Here is a 16316-nt window from a genome sequence, read left to right as displayed (position 1 = left end):
GAAGGCAGGTGAGAGAATAAGTGTCCAATACATGGTGAAAACCCTAACCGGCGCCATCAAATTGTTCACTGTCTCACCTGACCTTACGTGCATCATGATGAAGAAAATCTGCAAAACCCTCTTAGCAGTATTTGAGACATTCAAGCCAGGCCAGGTGATAGACAGTATCTTCTTCTTCCAAGATACTTACAGATGCACTTATGATCTGTTTGGTCAGCCTTCCAAGGAGGTGATACATGAGTTGTATCAAAGAATAATCTTTCTACCATCCTATCACCTCCAGGCCTTTGAAGAAGCGTTCTACACCGGCTTCTTCACAATAAACACTGATATTTTCAGCCCAACAATGATGAATCTGCATGCAAGATACGAATCACTGATCGAGATGCGGGAGACCATACGATGAAGAAGCAGCTCAGTGGCCATGTCGGGGACGACATGATCAAGAAGTGGGGGAGTGTTAGAAGCTGGACACACCCCACGGAAACTAACTACTCAGAAGATTATCATTTTTGTAATTATTCATTTATTGAGGAAACTTGATTTTTCACCTTGTAAATATTGGGGCTTACAAAAGTTTCCAGATTGTATCCCAATTTTCACAGTTAGATTGAGTAGATGGTTGATTTGGAACTTTAGGGTTTGAGAATTGTAAGGTGATTTTGCACCGGGTGTTTTGGGTTGGAGTTTTGGCTCTTAGACCTTAGGGAGAGCGACCTATTGGTATTAGTAGGTTATCCTTCACGTTCTATGGTGTTTCGAGATTGTTTGATGAGTGTTCGGCTCTAGAAAGCGTTGTAGGAAGTTTCCTCTTATGCACTCTTGAAGGCTGTGACTTAGACAATTGGTAGAGACCTCTGTAGGAATTAGTTTGGAGTCGGTTGAGTGTAGGTTGACACCTTATGCTTGCTTCCACGCGCCTGCGGGTCGAGCTTCGTCCTTATGCGGGTCGAGCTTCGTCCTTAGCTGACATTATATGTTAGGTGAGTTCTCGCTGTGCTAATGTCCATCGCGACGTATCCGTCCAACAGTGTGTGTGTGTGTGTGTGTGTGTTCTCTTTCATCCCCCTAGCTTTGGGGCTCGTCCCTCCTTTGTAGGGATTCCTTTGACTCATGAGACACAAGCACATTAGTCAGCAAACAAGCACACCAAAGCACATCAAGCTTGGGTAGTGTTCCCATGAGCACTTCAAGATCCTTAGTTGGAAAGCACGACAATCACCTCAAGCATCTTAGTCACAGAGCAAGCACCTCAAGCATCTTAGTCATGAAGCACGACAAGCACCTCAAGCACCTTAGTACATTCTATATACAACGGCTTTGGAGCACCAATTGCTGGCGCATTGGGTCAGTAGGCGTGTATCGGTCTATAATCACGTGCCTAGGCTGCCGAGGTGATACACGAATGATGCTAATATGACCAGTCTCATTACTTTGTTCCAAGCGCAATTCACCTCCAAACCCATGCATAACGTTACCTCCTTGTAGAGAGTGGCAATGTCACCTTGTCACCAGTAAAGGTGTTGTTGAGGATTAAAAAGTGGACATTTGTGGATGGAGTATCAAGAATGTACTCCTAGTAGACCAAACTCCCCAAACTGCAGATTGGCTCGATACGATTGGGATGCAAATCTTTGTTCAAGGAGCGATGTGCCCGGTGTGGTAACCACTGCCATGTATTCCAGCTTGGGTCAAATGCGACGGTGTCATATTGAGGACGCTAGAAGGTACTTTGGGGTCTACCAACCATGCAGTAAAACGAGGGCAGGTGCAATATGGGCCTGCCAGCATATATGACCCGAGAGAGAGAGAGATAGATAGATAGATAGATAGTTCTATTATCGTCCTGGGAGGTCAAATATGACCTATGGGACCAAATGAACATGTCACGTGGTGTGAGTGGAGTTCATAAGTGACTCTCGATGCTCAAAAATGGCTGAAATGAGCGTCGCAATAGAGAGTCCACATCGTGGTTGGGAGAGGAAGGTATGTAGGGAGAGCTCATGGCTGAATATATGGGGAAAAGAGGACCTACTGTGGTCAAAAACTGAGCACTCAAGTAGTGTGTGGTACTCACTCTCTCGCACTTGACGAGGGCATAAGGTGCAAAGTCGATGACACTCCTCGCCAGTGCCCCAACGTCCTGTCTCGCAGCGTAGAGAATGGGAGCTAAGACGAATGGAGGCAATGGTGCGGATCGCACTCAACGGGATGGGCTCAAGGATGTAGGAATGGGTTCGGTTACCTCGTTCCGAGAAGAAGAGAGATTTGTAGTTTGGGGCAACGTGTGTGGTGTAATGGCTGAAGCGAGAACCTCCAGATTTCTCCCAAGCCATGATACATTGGCGTTGTAAGAAGGCCTCATTAACTTGGGAGTCGATCGACGCATCCTTGACCAAGTGACATGCATCCCATCTTCCAAACCATTTCTTGATATCAAGCATCCACCCCGAACTTAGTATTTTGCTCTTGCATGTCTTTTGAACCTTTTGACTTGCTTCATATGCGATTCTAGGAAGTCGATGCAAAGGGCTACGTTGTGTCTTACGCATGTACTCCACAACCCTTTCCATGCCCAAGACCTCAATGGGAAGCGATCCGGACTCAAGAAGTAAGAGCATGTAGGGTGTTTGTGTCTTGACTTGGAGAAAGTTGGTGAGAAAACGCTTTTGGACATTCTCAAACTCTTTCCAAGTAGACTTCCCGATGCTTCCACCCCACACCTCCACTCCATAAAGAAGCACCGGTGTCACCAATGTGTCAAAGAGGTACTTTTTGAGATCCCAACACTTGATCTCTCCTGCATTGCACATGTTCTCAAATGCATAATAAGCCCTCTTTCCGGCTTCCAAGCGACGCATTGCACAATCCTTCCATTTATGATTGGATGGAACCTCAAGGCCAAGGTACTTGAAGTGATCTACCACTTCAAGTTTCTCATTGTTGTATACAATGCATGGATTTTCGTCATTGAGGGTCTTTACAAGCATAACCTTGGTTTTGGATCCATTCACGATCAGCCCGCTATGTAGGCAAAAGCCTTCCAAGACACTCATAAGCTTTTGTGCATCTTCTAAGGTATGTGCCAAGAGCACTACATCATCGGCATAAAGCAAAAGCATGATCACCGCATTTCCAATCTTAACCTCTTCTATGCCTTCTTGCTGCATAAAATCAAGAACCATGTATTCCAATTCATCAATGAGTAGCCCAAAGAGGGTTGGGGAAAGTGGGCATCCTTGTTTGACACCAATAGTGCTTGCAAAAAATTCTGAAATTCCATCTCCCATACGTAATCGACATATCACTTTTTGGTAGATGCGAAAGACTGCATGCATAAATTCTCTCGGCACTTGAAGGCTTTGCATACGTCTCCAAAGATTTCCTCGCGGTACCATGTCAAAAGCTTTCTTGAAATCCACAAAGCAACAATACAACTTTTTTCCTTTCAATCGAGACGCTTCCATAAGAACTCGAAGAGTGACAAGGTGATCAATAGTGCTATGATGCTTTCGAAAACCTGCTTGGCCAAGCGCACGTTTGCCATTCTTTTCAGCCCATTCACTTATCTTCATCTCCATGATACATCCAAATAACTTTGCCATCAAAGAACCAACCATTATAGTGCGATAGTTGTTCACATTGTTTACATCTCCTCCTTTGTGCAAAGGTTTGATCCAATTTGCACTCCAATCATGAGGCATGCCATACTGAAGTGCAAGGTTAAACATATCGCATATCCAATATCGTGTTTTCTTGCTTGTCCATTTAATCATTTCAGCCTTGACACCTTGAAGGTCACCTGCCTTGCGAGTAGCAAGTTTCTCAAGCGCGCGGCATACATCTTCAATGGTAAAGAAGGGAGACATAAATGGAAGGGAGCTACAACCCTCCATCTTATCAACATTGGGTTGCTCATAGAGGTTCTTACAATGCATATACATATCCTCAAGAGTCAAGTCACCAAAGCTCTCAACGCGCTTGCCTTTTAGATTTTGCCAAAACTTGCCACATGCATGTGCTTTCTCTTGTGCTAAAAGAAGTTGTTTTTCGACTTCCCACCTTCTCCTCTTCTTTTGAACAAGTGCTTTGTATGTGTGTGAACATTCCAAGTAAACTTCCTTGTCTTTGATTGCATCCAATCTTAGCAAGTGTTTTCGGGCTTGACTACATTCCATGTCAAACCATTTCTTCTTGGTGCTACCCTTCTTAGACCTTTTGCAAGACATGTGTTTCGCCGAAAAGCATTCCTTCGCACAAGAGAAAATTACTTCTTTGAAAACTTTCCACTTGCATTCTAATGTTGGGCTCCCTTGATGCTCTATCATGCTTAACATTTGGTCCACCATATCAGCATATATAAGTGCTCGTTTGAAGTCTAGACGTAGGTACAAATGATTCACATCATGATTGGAGGCTACATGCTCGGGCCGTTTACCACACTTGAGGTCAATACATAACATCCTATGATCCGATTCCGGATTCCATTCACCAAGTGTAAAGCTTTGTATGCATTCTAGAGTGCCTTCTGAGAACAACATATAGTCAATCACGCTAGCACCATTGTGCTTTCTACATGTAAAGTCATTGGTGCCTTGCCATAGAGATACACCATTTGCAATGAGCATTCCGGTACTATTGCACATATGTAGAAGTGACTTTCCATAGTGATCCACTTCTTTTGCATCATTAGAACTTCGATTATACATGTATGAGTCATCCACTCTTCTTGATACATGCGGCATGTCGACTTGTTGTGTGTCGTGTTGTAACATATTTGTGCGAGCATTCATGTCTCCAAAAACAATGACTTCACCTTGATCCTTGTAATAAGCAATGTCTTCCTCTAGTTCAACAAAGGGCTGATCTCTATCCATATTCAAGCGACCATAAAAGTTGGAGTCATAGTGAGGAATGTAGCAGCCGGCCACAAACATGACTTGACCATTTGGTGGGCTGATTTTCAGCCATAAGTAGCGTTTATACTTATCTTCTTTGACAATGGAAACATCTTTCAAACCCTTTTTGGTCATACATGCTATGCCTCCTTGGCCTCTTCGTTGCTTTGCATTTTTGGCCCACATCAAAGAATGTACATCGTATTTGTCAAATCCAAGAATTCGTTGCGCATCATGCTCCCATGTTTCGACAAGAAGTATCACATCGGAGTCATTGGTAAGCTCATCAATGCCAATTCCCGCATTCCATGGATACCCGTTACAATTCCAAAAGCTTATTCGCAAGCGTGAGTTGGTCTCATAGATCATGTGTCCCTATTTGTTGGGTGGACTTGCATCCTCCTCAAGTGCCTTTTCTTCTTGAGATGATACCTTAACCTTCTTGCTTCTTTCCTCGTATGCTTTGCGACGTACATTTTGTTGCATAAGAGTGCGATCCTCATATACATTACAACCCGTTCCTTTGAGGTAGATCCAACCATTGTCAAGGATGATCTTTCTCTTTACCTCATCAGCCATGGTACATACAATAGGTCTTTCTCCCGAGCGAGGGACTCCTTGTTTTCCAACTCGATGTGCACCATAAGCCATGATTCCTGACATGCCAAAGTGTGTAGCAAAAAACTCTTCAATAGCAACCGCAAGAGATTGGGGTGTTTCCATGCTTTCCTCCTTGATTCCACGAATGACGATGTTCTTTGAGCGTTTTTGTCGTTCTTGCAATTCTTGAGTGTCCACATTCTCTACATTCTTTGCTTGGACAACGGCTTGCGTGATAGGAGATGTAGAAACCACATTATCCTTACATATATCAGCCCATGATTTGGATGCATTTCTCATCTCACATACATCATGTCGTATTGTATCTATCGTTTCCTCTTTCAATACATGATCACTCTCAACTTTGCTCAAGCGCTCTTTCACTACATTCATGTCCACAAGAGAGCGTTTACATTCTTGAACTTCATTCTCAAGATGCATCAAGCGCGTTGTTTGCATTTCAAGAACCTTCTTGAGGTGCTCATTCTCCACAACGAGAACTCTTAAAGTACCATTCTCCATTGCAAGTGCGCGCAACTCTTCACCTTGCTTGTTGACGGTTTCTTGTAACGAGATCAAGTAAGCCATGATCATTGCTTCCGTTGTTGTAGATGATGTGGTTGGATTAGCATCCAAATTCCTTGGAGATTTTGCATCATTCTCCATGGCGAGTGTGGCTTTTCCACCCTTGCGAGTTTTGTCTGACATTGCCTTCAAGTCGGCAACAAAAACGCAAAGTTTTGACAGTTTTTTCAGTTCTGAGATGTTGTTACAGCAAAGCCTTCCATTACACAGAAAAATTATGTCTTTACATCAATGCGAGAGAGAGAGAGAGAGAGAGAGAGAGAGAGAGAGAGAGAGAGAGAGAGAGAGAGAGAGAGAGAGAGAGAGAGAGAGAGAGAGAGAGAGAGAGAGAGAGAGAGAGAGAGAGAGTTAGTGTTAATAGCCTAGACTAGATTGATCTGTAATAAACCGCAAATGAAAGAGTATAGAAGTTACGTGTTGGGCTGAGGATTAAGGCGGCCGAAGAGTGTTGCAATGGCGTGGGTGAAGGAGGGATGAACTACATGCAGGCGAAGCAACTCCCTAATGGGGAGACTCGGGAGCAACTCGTAGACTAGAAGATCTTCAGGCTGGAAGATATGGTCATGGCGTGCAGGCATTCATCGTGAATGATGAGGATGAGGTCGAAGGTGGGAGAGCTGTAGTTATTCTCGGTGGTAAAGTGGCCGTTGTTATGTTAATTTGTAGTTGCTGCTCGGCCTCCATCAAACGCTGTCTCTTCATTTTGCAGAGAAACAATGTTTTAACTTTTCACACAAGAAATTACAGGCGACAACTTTTATATATATTGGGTCCAGCTAAGAACTTGTGTCTTGTTGGGGATGGCCTCACCCACTATAGGGTCAAATTTAATCCTCCTAGCGATCGGGTAAAATTCATTTTATCTCGACAAATCAACTCTTGATTTATTCATCATAGGGCTTCATAGTGGTTCCAACTACTTTAAAATGCTTCAGATAGTTCTTTGAAGTGCTCCATAGTGCCTCATGCCACTCCACAGTGTTTCTACATGGTGCCCAAGAGTGTGTAACAATTCTTAATAGTGCTTCAAAATTCTTCCAAGTTCTTTGGAGTGCCCTATAGTGCTTCAAAAGTGGTTTACAATCATTTCGAGTGCTTTGAATTGATTCAAAACGTCTCAAAGTGATTCGAAGTGCTTCAAGGTGCTTTGAAGTGCTTTAGAGTGCCTCGGAGTACTTACGACTGCTTTTGAGTGCTTCGTACTCCTCCTTAATGCTTCAATGTTCTTTTCCATGCTTTCAACTACTTCTCCAATTGCTCTAAATTTTCTCCACTACTTCGACTCGGCGCTTCATAGTGATTAAACCAATGTGTGCTTGAAGTATTTTCTAGCACGTGTGTTGTTCATTCTTTTGTTGTAGAAGAAATTTCATCAGAGATTTTAGCAACAAGCACATCCGAACATAAATATCTCCCTCATACACTTTGAGCTTTGTGCGCAATTCTAAAAATCCCAAGACTTGCAATTGTGAATATTTTGTGCAACTTGTGTACTCTAAGGAAGCCTTCAATCAAATGCATGAGGGAATACTTGGACACCATGGGTCAACTTCCTGCGCTTGCAATTGCCTTATTTGCACTAATAAACATGTTGATTCTCTATGCTTTGCATCAAAATATGCATTTCCAAGCTTAACAGACCTTTGGGAGCCTCGTTTGTGTCCAAATCCCATCTTTTCATGAAATGAAGTGTGTACCTACTGGGAACTTGCAAACAATATGGAATTGAAAGGTTTGCACTTTGTCCAAGTGAAGAGTGCGACAAATCCTCTTTGGTGATGTGAAGGTGTTTGCTTGGTGTTGAGGGTGTTTGCAAGTGCTGACACATAGGAGGTGAATGGAACAAGGGCCTAACCAAGAAAACAAAAGATCTTATTGTTCATCAAGTAAGCCCTGGGAGTTTCACATCCTTGTTTGATAGCAAGTTAGTCAACCTCATCAAGCATAGCTACAAGAGCAAGAGGCAAGTAGATCAATTAAAAGAACATCAAATGTAGAACTTTTCAGATGAAATTGTGATTTTTGTAGTGAACCTTTCAAAAATTATGCGTGCAAGCTACAAAATGAGATCAAATCAGGTAGTCATAGGTGTTCAAATCTCTTTTGTGTGTTGAGTGATGGGTGAGATTCATTGAACCACCCACTTCTATATTTTGAATGATAAGACCCATGACACATTGTTTATGCAACACCATTTTCTACTCCACAAAGAGTAGGTGAAAGACAATGGATGGAATGTGAAGCACCATTGGGTATTGCATGTACCGCATCACAATCCAAAGCAACACACTCAATGGTTTTTGTTGCCAAAATCTTCAATTTTACTAGTATCAGATGATGCACAATATCTTTGCATCTAGGTAGGGAAAGGGAGAGCAAAGATAGTGTTGATGCAGTAAATGAAGAGGGCTATCACACACGAGCAATTCTAACATGATGGCTAGAACCTACATAATGCTTCAAGTCTGGTGGCCTTTCTCAATGGAGCCAAAAATAAGAAAATCAATTGTGTATTCGGGGAAGTCAAGGTAGGTAGTATAAAAGAGACACTCAATGGGACTACTTGCATGTCTTGAGGAGGGGATCACTACAATTAAGAAAAGCCTCTCATGTGGGTTCCAAAGTAGGGATTACCTTATTTTATACTTTTTCACATTTTCATATACACCTCTTCCATCTCCTTTGCTAGTTTCAATTATGATCGATGACTTCTCTTGCTGCCCTCACTTTCTTGAGTATGTTTCTGGTTGCACTAAGAGCCATGAGAGCAGTTCCATCGTTTTGTTGCTCTGCTTATTTGCACCTGGAATGACTAAAACTAGTGTAAAAACATAAAAAGATTCAAAAAGAATATCATAAATGTATAGGTTTTTTCTCGTCGTGCATTTTTCACGCTTTTTTCATGCAGTTTTTTGTCCTCGACTAACCTTTTCTATGTGTAGTTGGGCCATGTTAGCTTGTTGTTTGTGCCAATTTTGCACATAGAGGTGCATAGATTTGATATTTGTGGTATTCAAACCTTTTGTTTTAGAAAATGTATTAGGCTTGAAAGAATCCCTTTTGGAGTTGTGGTTTAAGAATACAATCTATTTTCCACAAGAAACATGATATGGTAGCCTACAGTTCAAAATTATGGTTTTAAAGAATTATTTAGTGAAGGAGGAAGGTCTTTTCCTCAAGTGCATTGGTTGGCATGTGTTGTAATTCCATGCCATTGCATGTACTTCCTAGTTTTCATGGTGGTCTTTTGGTTGGGCATGTGCTTGTAAATTCCCAAGGGATCACAGGTGCCTTTGAGTTGAGGTGTTGTGGGATTTCTTTTGATATGGTTTGTGGTGCTAAATTTGTGTCTTGAGCGCTATTGGGAGACATTGCTATAGAGGTGTCCCTTTCTCTTGTTTTCCCAACAGTGTTTTGGTGCCCGCCATCGAGGATCTTCTTCAAGTGACCTTCAATTTACAGCTTTGCTTGATGACAAAGTTTCCAAAACTTTATGGTCATGTAGGTGAGGATGTTGATGGATTCATTGAAAATATGGAATTTTCTTGTTTGATTGCAAATAAGGAAGATCCAATGCTTATGTTAAAGATTTTGTTCTTTTTCTTGAAAGAGGATGCAAGGACATGGAAGAGGATGCAAGAACATGGTATGATGAGTATGAGTCTTGATTGAAATCATCCGAACCTCCACAAGTGATGACTTATTATGCGTTAAGAAGGCTTTTCTTGAGAATTATAAGAAGGTAGAGGATCGCAACCAATAAATGGCACTCCATTAAAGGGCTTGTACAAGGCGATGACGAGAGTGTAGATGCCTTTGTGAAGCATTTCAATTCTTTGTGGAGGAGATGGTGTGTTGCTTTGGGAAATGAGGTTCCTCCTCTTCTTATGATTAAATTGAGCATGTTTATGTAAAGCATTAAGGACTAATTTGAGATTAAAGGTTGACCTTAAAACGCAAAGGCTTTTGAGGATACGGTGAGGGTTTGCAAAACATATGGAATGGAAGCTAGAGAGAGTGAGAGAGCTTGGATTGGAAGGTGATGTGAAGCCAAAGGTTCCTTTATGTTGTGAAGTGGGTTTCAAGAGTAACTGCCTGCAGTGAGGAATTTTATGATGTTACTCCTTTTAAAGAGGTACAAGAAGCATGAATTATGGATAAAGAAATGAGGAAAAGTTCTTGCATCATGTCATCCTTATTGTTTAAGCAATTTGGTGTTGCTACACATGCCAAAGTGTTTATGTTTCTTGGAAGGTAAATGTGAATGATGTGATAAATGTAATTGATGGAGATGTCCATGTGCATACTAATGCTGCTCACGAAGAGGTTTCTCAAGACCATGCTATGATAGAGTGTGTGCCAAAGAGTGATGATGTGAATAAGATTGCTTTGAATCATATGGATGAAGAATTTTTCATGGAGCATTGCCCAAATACTTCAAATAGTGATATATTTTGTGATGCCTTAGTTCATGATCAAAAAATGGACATTCTTTCTAAAATTAAAAAAAAAAGCTCACAATTTGTGACTGAACTGTATTAAGCATAACGTAAAATTACAAAACCAACCTCAAGCTCAGATCGAGCCTTGAGGTGTTTAAGATTAAGTGGATGCCTACCGCCTCTTATTGGGGCCTATTATCACATTGTGTGATCAAAAGTTCTAGGCTTAAGTTATCACGTCTTGATATCATGGCATGGGTATCCCTAGACCAATCATTCAAGTTTTTCTTGCACCCAAGCATCCATATTAACACTCTGCTTTCTTGTATAATCTTTGGAAAGCTTACCACATCAAGATCTCCTTCAAACACATGACAGTTTCTTGCATGCGACACGGTATGAAAAATGAAGTACCTAATAGTTTGAGTGCAGATGAGAATGGCAAGACTTCTCAACTTCTTGCCTCCAAGGAATAAATCACTTTGTTGACAATCAATATCTCCAAACCATTAAGTTGATATTGGGTTACCAAAAGGTCCATGGTTTTTTAGCTCTTGATGTCACCACCCCAGAAGTGCGCAAGCCAATTCAAACACTTATTATTCACTTTCGTGGCAGTTTCTATATAGTTTCTATACAATAGGGGCTTTGTGGTGGACCTACCACTTTAGAGAGCCAAGGGGACCAGTGCAATATGGAGATCTTGAAGTATTGGTTTGTTTGCCTTACTCTAAGACTCTTGCTATTGCTCTTTTGCACTTCCTTACCAATTCCCCTGAGATGCCCACCCAAACTTAGCGTAGACCACGTCAGGGCTAAGAGTTTGTCATGAACTTCTACCCCTTTCAACTTACCATCTCTAACATATCTTTGGTCATGATAGCCCAAGCTTGATCTTATTTAGCCCATGAGACCACAAATTTGGCATAGCGGGCCTCACCATGGGCGACATGGTTAAGAATTATGAGACCTCCTTGATCCACTGGCCGAGTGGTTGTTTGGCCCATTGCCATCGCCTGAAGGATTTCATGTTGTTTTGCCATAAAAAACCTTTTTAAGCTTTAAGAATTTTTCCATTGACACTTGGCCATCTTGAGAAGTGGGTTGGTGAAGGCAAAATAAGGGAGCATAAATGCATTTATTACTCTAATCGGGCTCGAAAATGGGAGAAGATCATTCTCACACCTACTAATTTGAGTTTTGATTTTTTTAAGGACCCACTAAAATCTTTGTTTGTGAGTTATATCGACCCTGAAGGGGGCCCCCAGGTGCCTGAATACATTCCCTTTTGAGACAATCTTCCACCTTTCCACCTGATTCTAATCCCAAGGACTCTGCCAGAGGGGTGGTTCGGAACCAATGTCGGTTCTAATTCCCTATCAACAATGGTGAAAATGCCACTAAAACCGTTGCTTCCTTCTCCATAGAATACAAGTATTTTCCCTAGAGAGTGCTCTCTCTTGCTACGAGCATCAAGGTGGTGTTTCTTGATGGCCCAAAATTTAATTTCCTTCTTCTTTTTTATTTTCTCCCAAAAGAGGGCACTCTTCTTTTGGGTCTTCAACCCCTTCACATTCCAAGATTGGATAGTGAGAGAATCCATGATTAGTAATTAGGGGTTCATTAATATAGAGGGATTAATTCTTCAGCATCCAGACCATGCCCACACCCCATATCCTTGGTCTCAAGAGAGTCCGGGGGTTCCAATTAATGGGATTTGTTTTTGTGTTGTATTACAAATGGGATGTGCAGTGGGATAGTATACGCCCCTCCTTTCAGAGGGGTGGAGGATGGAGCGGGTCCCTTCCCCTCCAAGGTTCTTGTATCCTCGAGGGATCTAGAGTCTCTTGCCACTACCTTCACCCTATTGACTCTCTTTAGACCAGGGACTTGAAAAGCCGACGCATTTGACATTGTCATAAACTTTGGGGTAGAAGTAGGAACACGACCACGTTATCATTGTTTGAACCTTCGGGGATTTGTTGTGTTGGATTCACTTTTCCTACGTCTTGATGTCCATCTTGTTACATACTATATCCTCTTTATCCTCCCCTACCAAAAGAAAGGACATTCCTAACTATATGGACATCCATGAAGACCTTTTGTTTATTCCTCATATGGATAAGGATGATGCTAACTTTGTCGATCCTCTTGCTAAGGAGCTTATTACATGTATGAATGATGACAAGGTTACACTTGATGATTGAAAAAAGGATATTATCGGTAACAAGGTGGATATTGTGGGTAACAAGGTGGATGTACATGAAGAAATGAAAATGGTTGTTCTTGAAGTATATGACATTTTGGAGGATATTTTAAATACTTTAGTTGATGACATGATGCTAAATGGCTCTCCATACATAGCCCTTGAAGATAATGTTTTATGCTCACAAGTAGAATGGATGATACATATCTTATGGCTTTCGACATTGAACATGATGCTTAATGGCTCTCCATATACAACCCTTGAAGACGAAGTTTTATGCTCACAAGCAGAATGGATGCTACATATATATCATGGATTTCAATACTAAGCATTATAATGGATTTGGACGTAAGGAAATTGATGATTTCTTTCAATATGGTCAACCTTCATGTTATATGGCCTTTTGATGTGGGTAGAAAAAATGTTTATGCTACCGATGAGCATCAATGCTCTAGCACACTGCGGGATTGGCAAACTATGTTGCGTGCATTTCGGACACCCCATTGTTTTTGTGAATTTCTACATATAGACATGATGAAGTGTGTCAAAAGGGTGTGTGCAAATATTTTTTTGTGTTTTTTGACTTACTTTAGCAAGCACATGTACCTACAATGCAAGTCGCTAATGTAGCAACAACTATCTAAACCTCATGTAAAAAAATGAAAAAGTTCAGTCAAAAATTAGAAATTTGCAGGTTTTGTCTTTTTCACGATTTTTCATGCAGGTTTTTGTTGTCGAGCCTTTTCTATGTGTAGTTGGGCCATGGAAACTTGCTGTTTGCGCCGATTATGCACATAGAGGTGCATAGATTGGAAGTGTGTGGTCTTCAAAAAATTTGTTACAGAAAATGCAAATAATTGTTGAGGCTTGAAAGCATCCCTTTTGGAGTTGTGGTTTAGAGAAACGTTCGTAGGAGAAAGAAATAGTTCCTCACTTATTATCACTCTTCTTCCTAGCATAGTAATGAAGATGGAGAAGATGGCAAGATTAAGCATTGAATCATGGCTCTTGGTTGGATTTTCATTCCATAGCCAAGAGTGTTGGTGTAGGCTCTTGACTTCTTTACTATCTTGGAGAAGGAGATGGAGTTCTTGCACTTCACCAAGTGAAGAATGAGAGCACATGAGAGATAGTGTGAGGGAGTATATCCCCCAAGCACACCCCTTGCATGATTTGGTCGACCCCCCCTTGTAGCTCATGCTTGACGCTCATTGGACCCCTCCAGGCCTAGCCAATCACATGCAAGAGGCATATCAAGCAACAAGGGTAGGTTTTGGACAAGTGTCCTTCTTTCTCCTTTTGAGAGAGAGAATTGATAATTTCTTAGATAATTAATTAATTAAACTAATTTCTCATTGGACCCCTTTTAAGTCTATCAAATAAGACTCACACACTTCATGAGGGTAACATGGGTAGGGGCTTGACATGTGTCCTTGTTGCCTGTTCAGGCTTGGCTTACCTTGTGTTCTCTCTCATCCCCCTAGCTTTGGGGCTCATCCCTCCTTTGTAGGGATGCCTTTGACTTATGAGACACAAGCACCTTAGTCAACAAGCACGACAAAGCACATCAATCTTGGGTAGTGTTCCCATGAGCACTTCAAGATCCTTAGTCGGAAAGCACGACAATCACCTCAAGCATCTTAGTCACAGCAAGCACGACAAGAACCTCAAGCACCTTAGTCATCAAGCACGGCAAGCACCTCAAGCACCTTAGTCATCAAGCACAACGAGCACCTCAAGCTTGGGCCGGGTCCCCACCTCAAGCACAACCCTAGCTTACCTAAGGTCAAAGGACTTTTAACACTGACTATTGTGGGTCTTCAATGAAGCTAACCCTAAGGTATTTAAGCTCCATTGGCTAGCGTTTCTCTTTGAAATACCATCTCTCATTTGGATCCCTTTACCATTGGCCCTGTGTTGAGATAGATCTGTAAGCACATGTCCCTTGTTCCCGTTTATTCTCTCACATTAAATGATCAATTTAATATGAGAAAATAAAATGGGTTGGTTAGATATTAGATTTTATGACATTACCTCTCTCTTGAAATCATAGTCGTCCTCGACTATGATGTAGAAGAGATAAATCCTTAGTCATTAGTCAATCTTCCTTAGAGGGTAGAGGATCCCTTTTTACCATACGACATCATTCCAAAATGGATGACTAATCCATTTGGTTCTTGGGAGACGTAGCTTCCGCAAGCATGTCATCTCTTTAGTCCATTTCATTCTCGCAAGAAGAGTGAAAAGTTTTACTTGGTGTTTGAGAGACTTCGTCATCAAAAAGAGAACTAGTCTTACAAGACAAAAACGTTGGTAGTTTAAGAGAAATTTTTACATTTGCTTACTCTAACGTAGCATTGTAAGCATTGACAAGGTTCATACCATCCTTAAGTTGTATTCCTTGCATCCATCTAGCATCTTCAAAAGGATAATTTTTGAACTTAATAAGATACTTTCGGAAACTCTTGTTGGGTATGCAAGCGCGGGTTCAGTGGCATATTCCTGTGGGAACACCACTTACAGTATGCAAATAAACCTTTGGTTACCTTTTGAGTTTGCATGGCAAGTATTGCCATATATTGTAAGGTTTGTTTTTAGCGTTTCCTTTGTGCTTTTGCTATGTTGATTCTCTCTCTTTTTTTTCTCTGCATAACCAGATCCTCTCCATGGCTGCATGCCAGCATCCACCCTAGCTCCGGCTCCCCCATCATGTGGTATCAGAGCAAGGTGGTTTTGCTTGGCATCGGCATCAGCTCAGTACACCAATGCAGGAGAAGCCGCTTAGAGAGGAGAGAGGAGGTTGAACAACCTGCACAGATTCGAGCACAATCACCCTCAATAGGGTCGCCCTGGCTTTCTATTGAACTCTCAACTCTTGAGTCCCTCCAAATTCGGCCTCTACAGCATGCTGTGAGCCAGAATACCTTCCTCGCTGTTGTTTTTGCTCCATCTCTGCATTACAAAGGTCATTTTATTTTGTTTCTTTCACATTTTATTCCACTGGCCACCCAATTTGGTTTTGAGTCCTTATGCAAGTGCGTATTCACACACTCAACAAGGTGTAAGTCACCCCGTCTGTGCTCGGCTTAGTAGTACATTGGCTCGTAAATAGTTTGAAGGAATTTTTCAAACTTAGGAAGAGTCAATTGTAGTGATTTAGAAATTTTTTGCATTAGCTTAATACATGCATGCAAAGACAGTTGAAGATGAAGACAACCGAAAGGTAAGCCGGCAATAAACAATAACATAAATTTTCTTTCTGGCTTCTGAACGACTTCAACATGGCATCAAAAATTGATAAATTTAATGGATCCGGCTTCCACACCTAGAAAATTAAAGTAAAGGGATATCTGATGCGCAAGAACTTGTGGAGCATTGTCAAGCCGCTATCAATCGATGAAGTAGGAACATCCGCTGGAGTTTCCAGAGCGTTATCTACCGAGCAACCATTAGATATTATTTTGACATCTCTTGACGATTATTTTATTCATTATCTTGATGACATGCAATCTGTAAATGCTGCTTGGATGGAACTAGAGAAAGTGTTTGGTCCTAAAGCCAAATACTACAAAATGAGCCTTAAAA

General features: G+C 41.5%; 1 pseudogene; it reads right to left on the bottom strand.

Moving 5' to 3' along the window:
- Nucleotides 1–1236: 1236 nt before the first annotated feature.
- Nucleotides 1237–6770, bottom strand: LOC147446870 (uncharacterized; annotated as a pseudogene).
- Nucleotides 6771–16316: the final 9546 nt, after the last annotated feature.

The sequence above is a fragment of the Adiantum capillus-veneris genome, chromosome 11, assembly GCF_014529385.1.
Source record: "Adiantum capillus-veneris isolate H3 chromosome 11, ASM1452938v2, whole genome shotgun sequence".
Taxonomy (NCBI): Eukaryota; Viridiplantae; Streptophyta; class Polypodiopsida; order Polypodiales; family Pteridaceae; genus Adiantum; species Adiantum capillus-veneris.
This window is presented reverse-complemented; position numbering and strand designations above follow the sequence as displayed.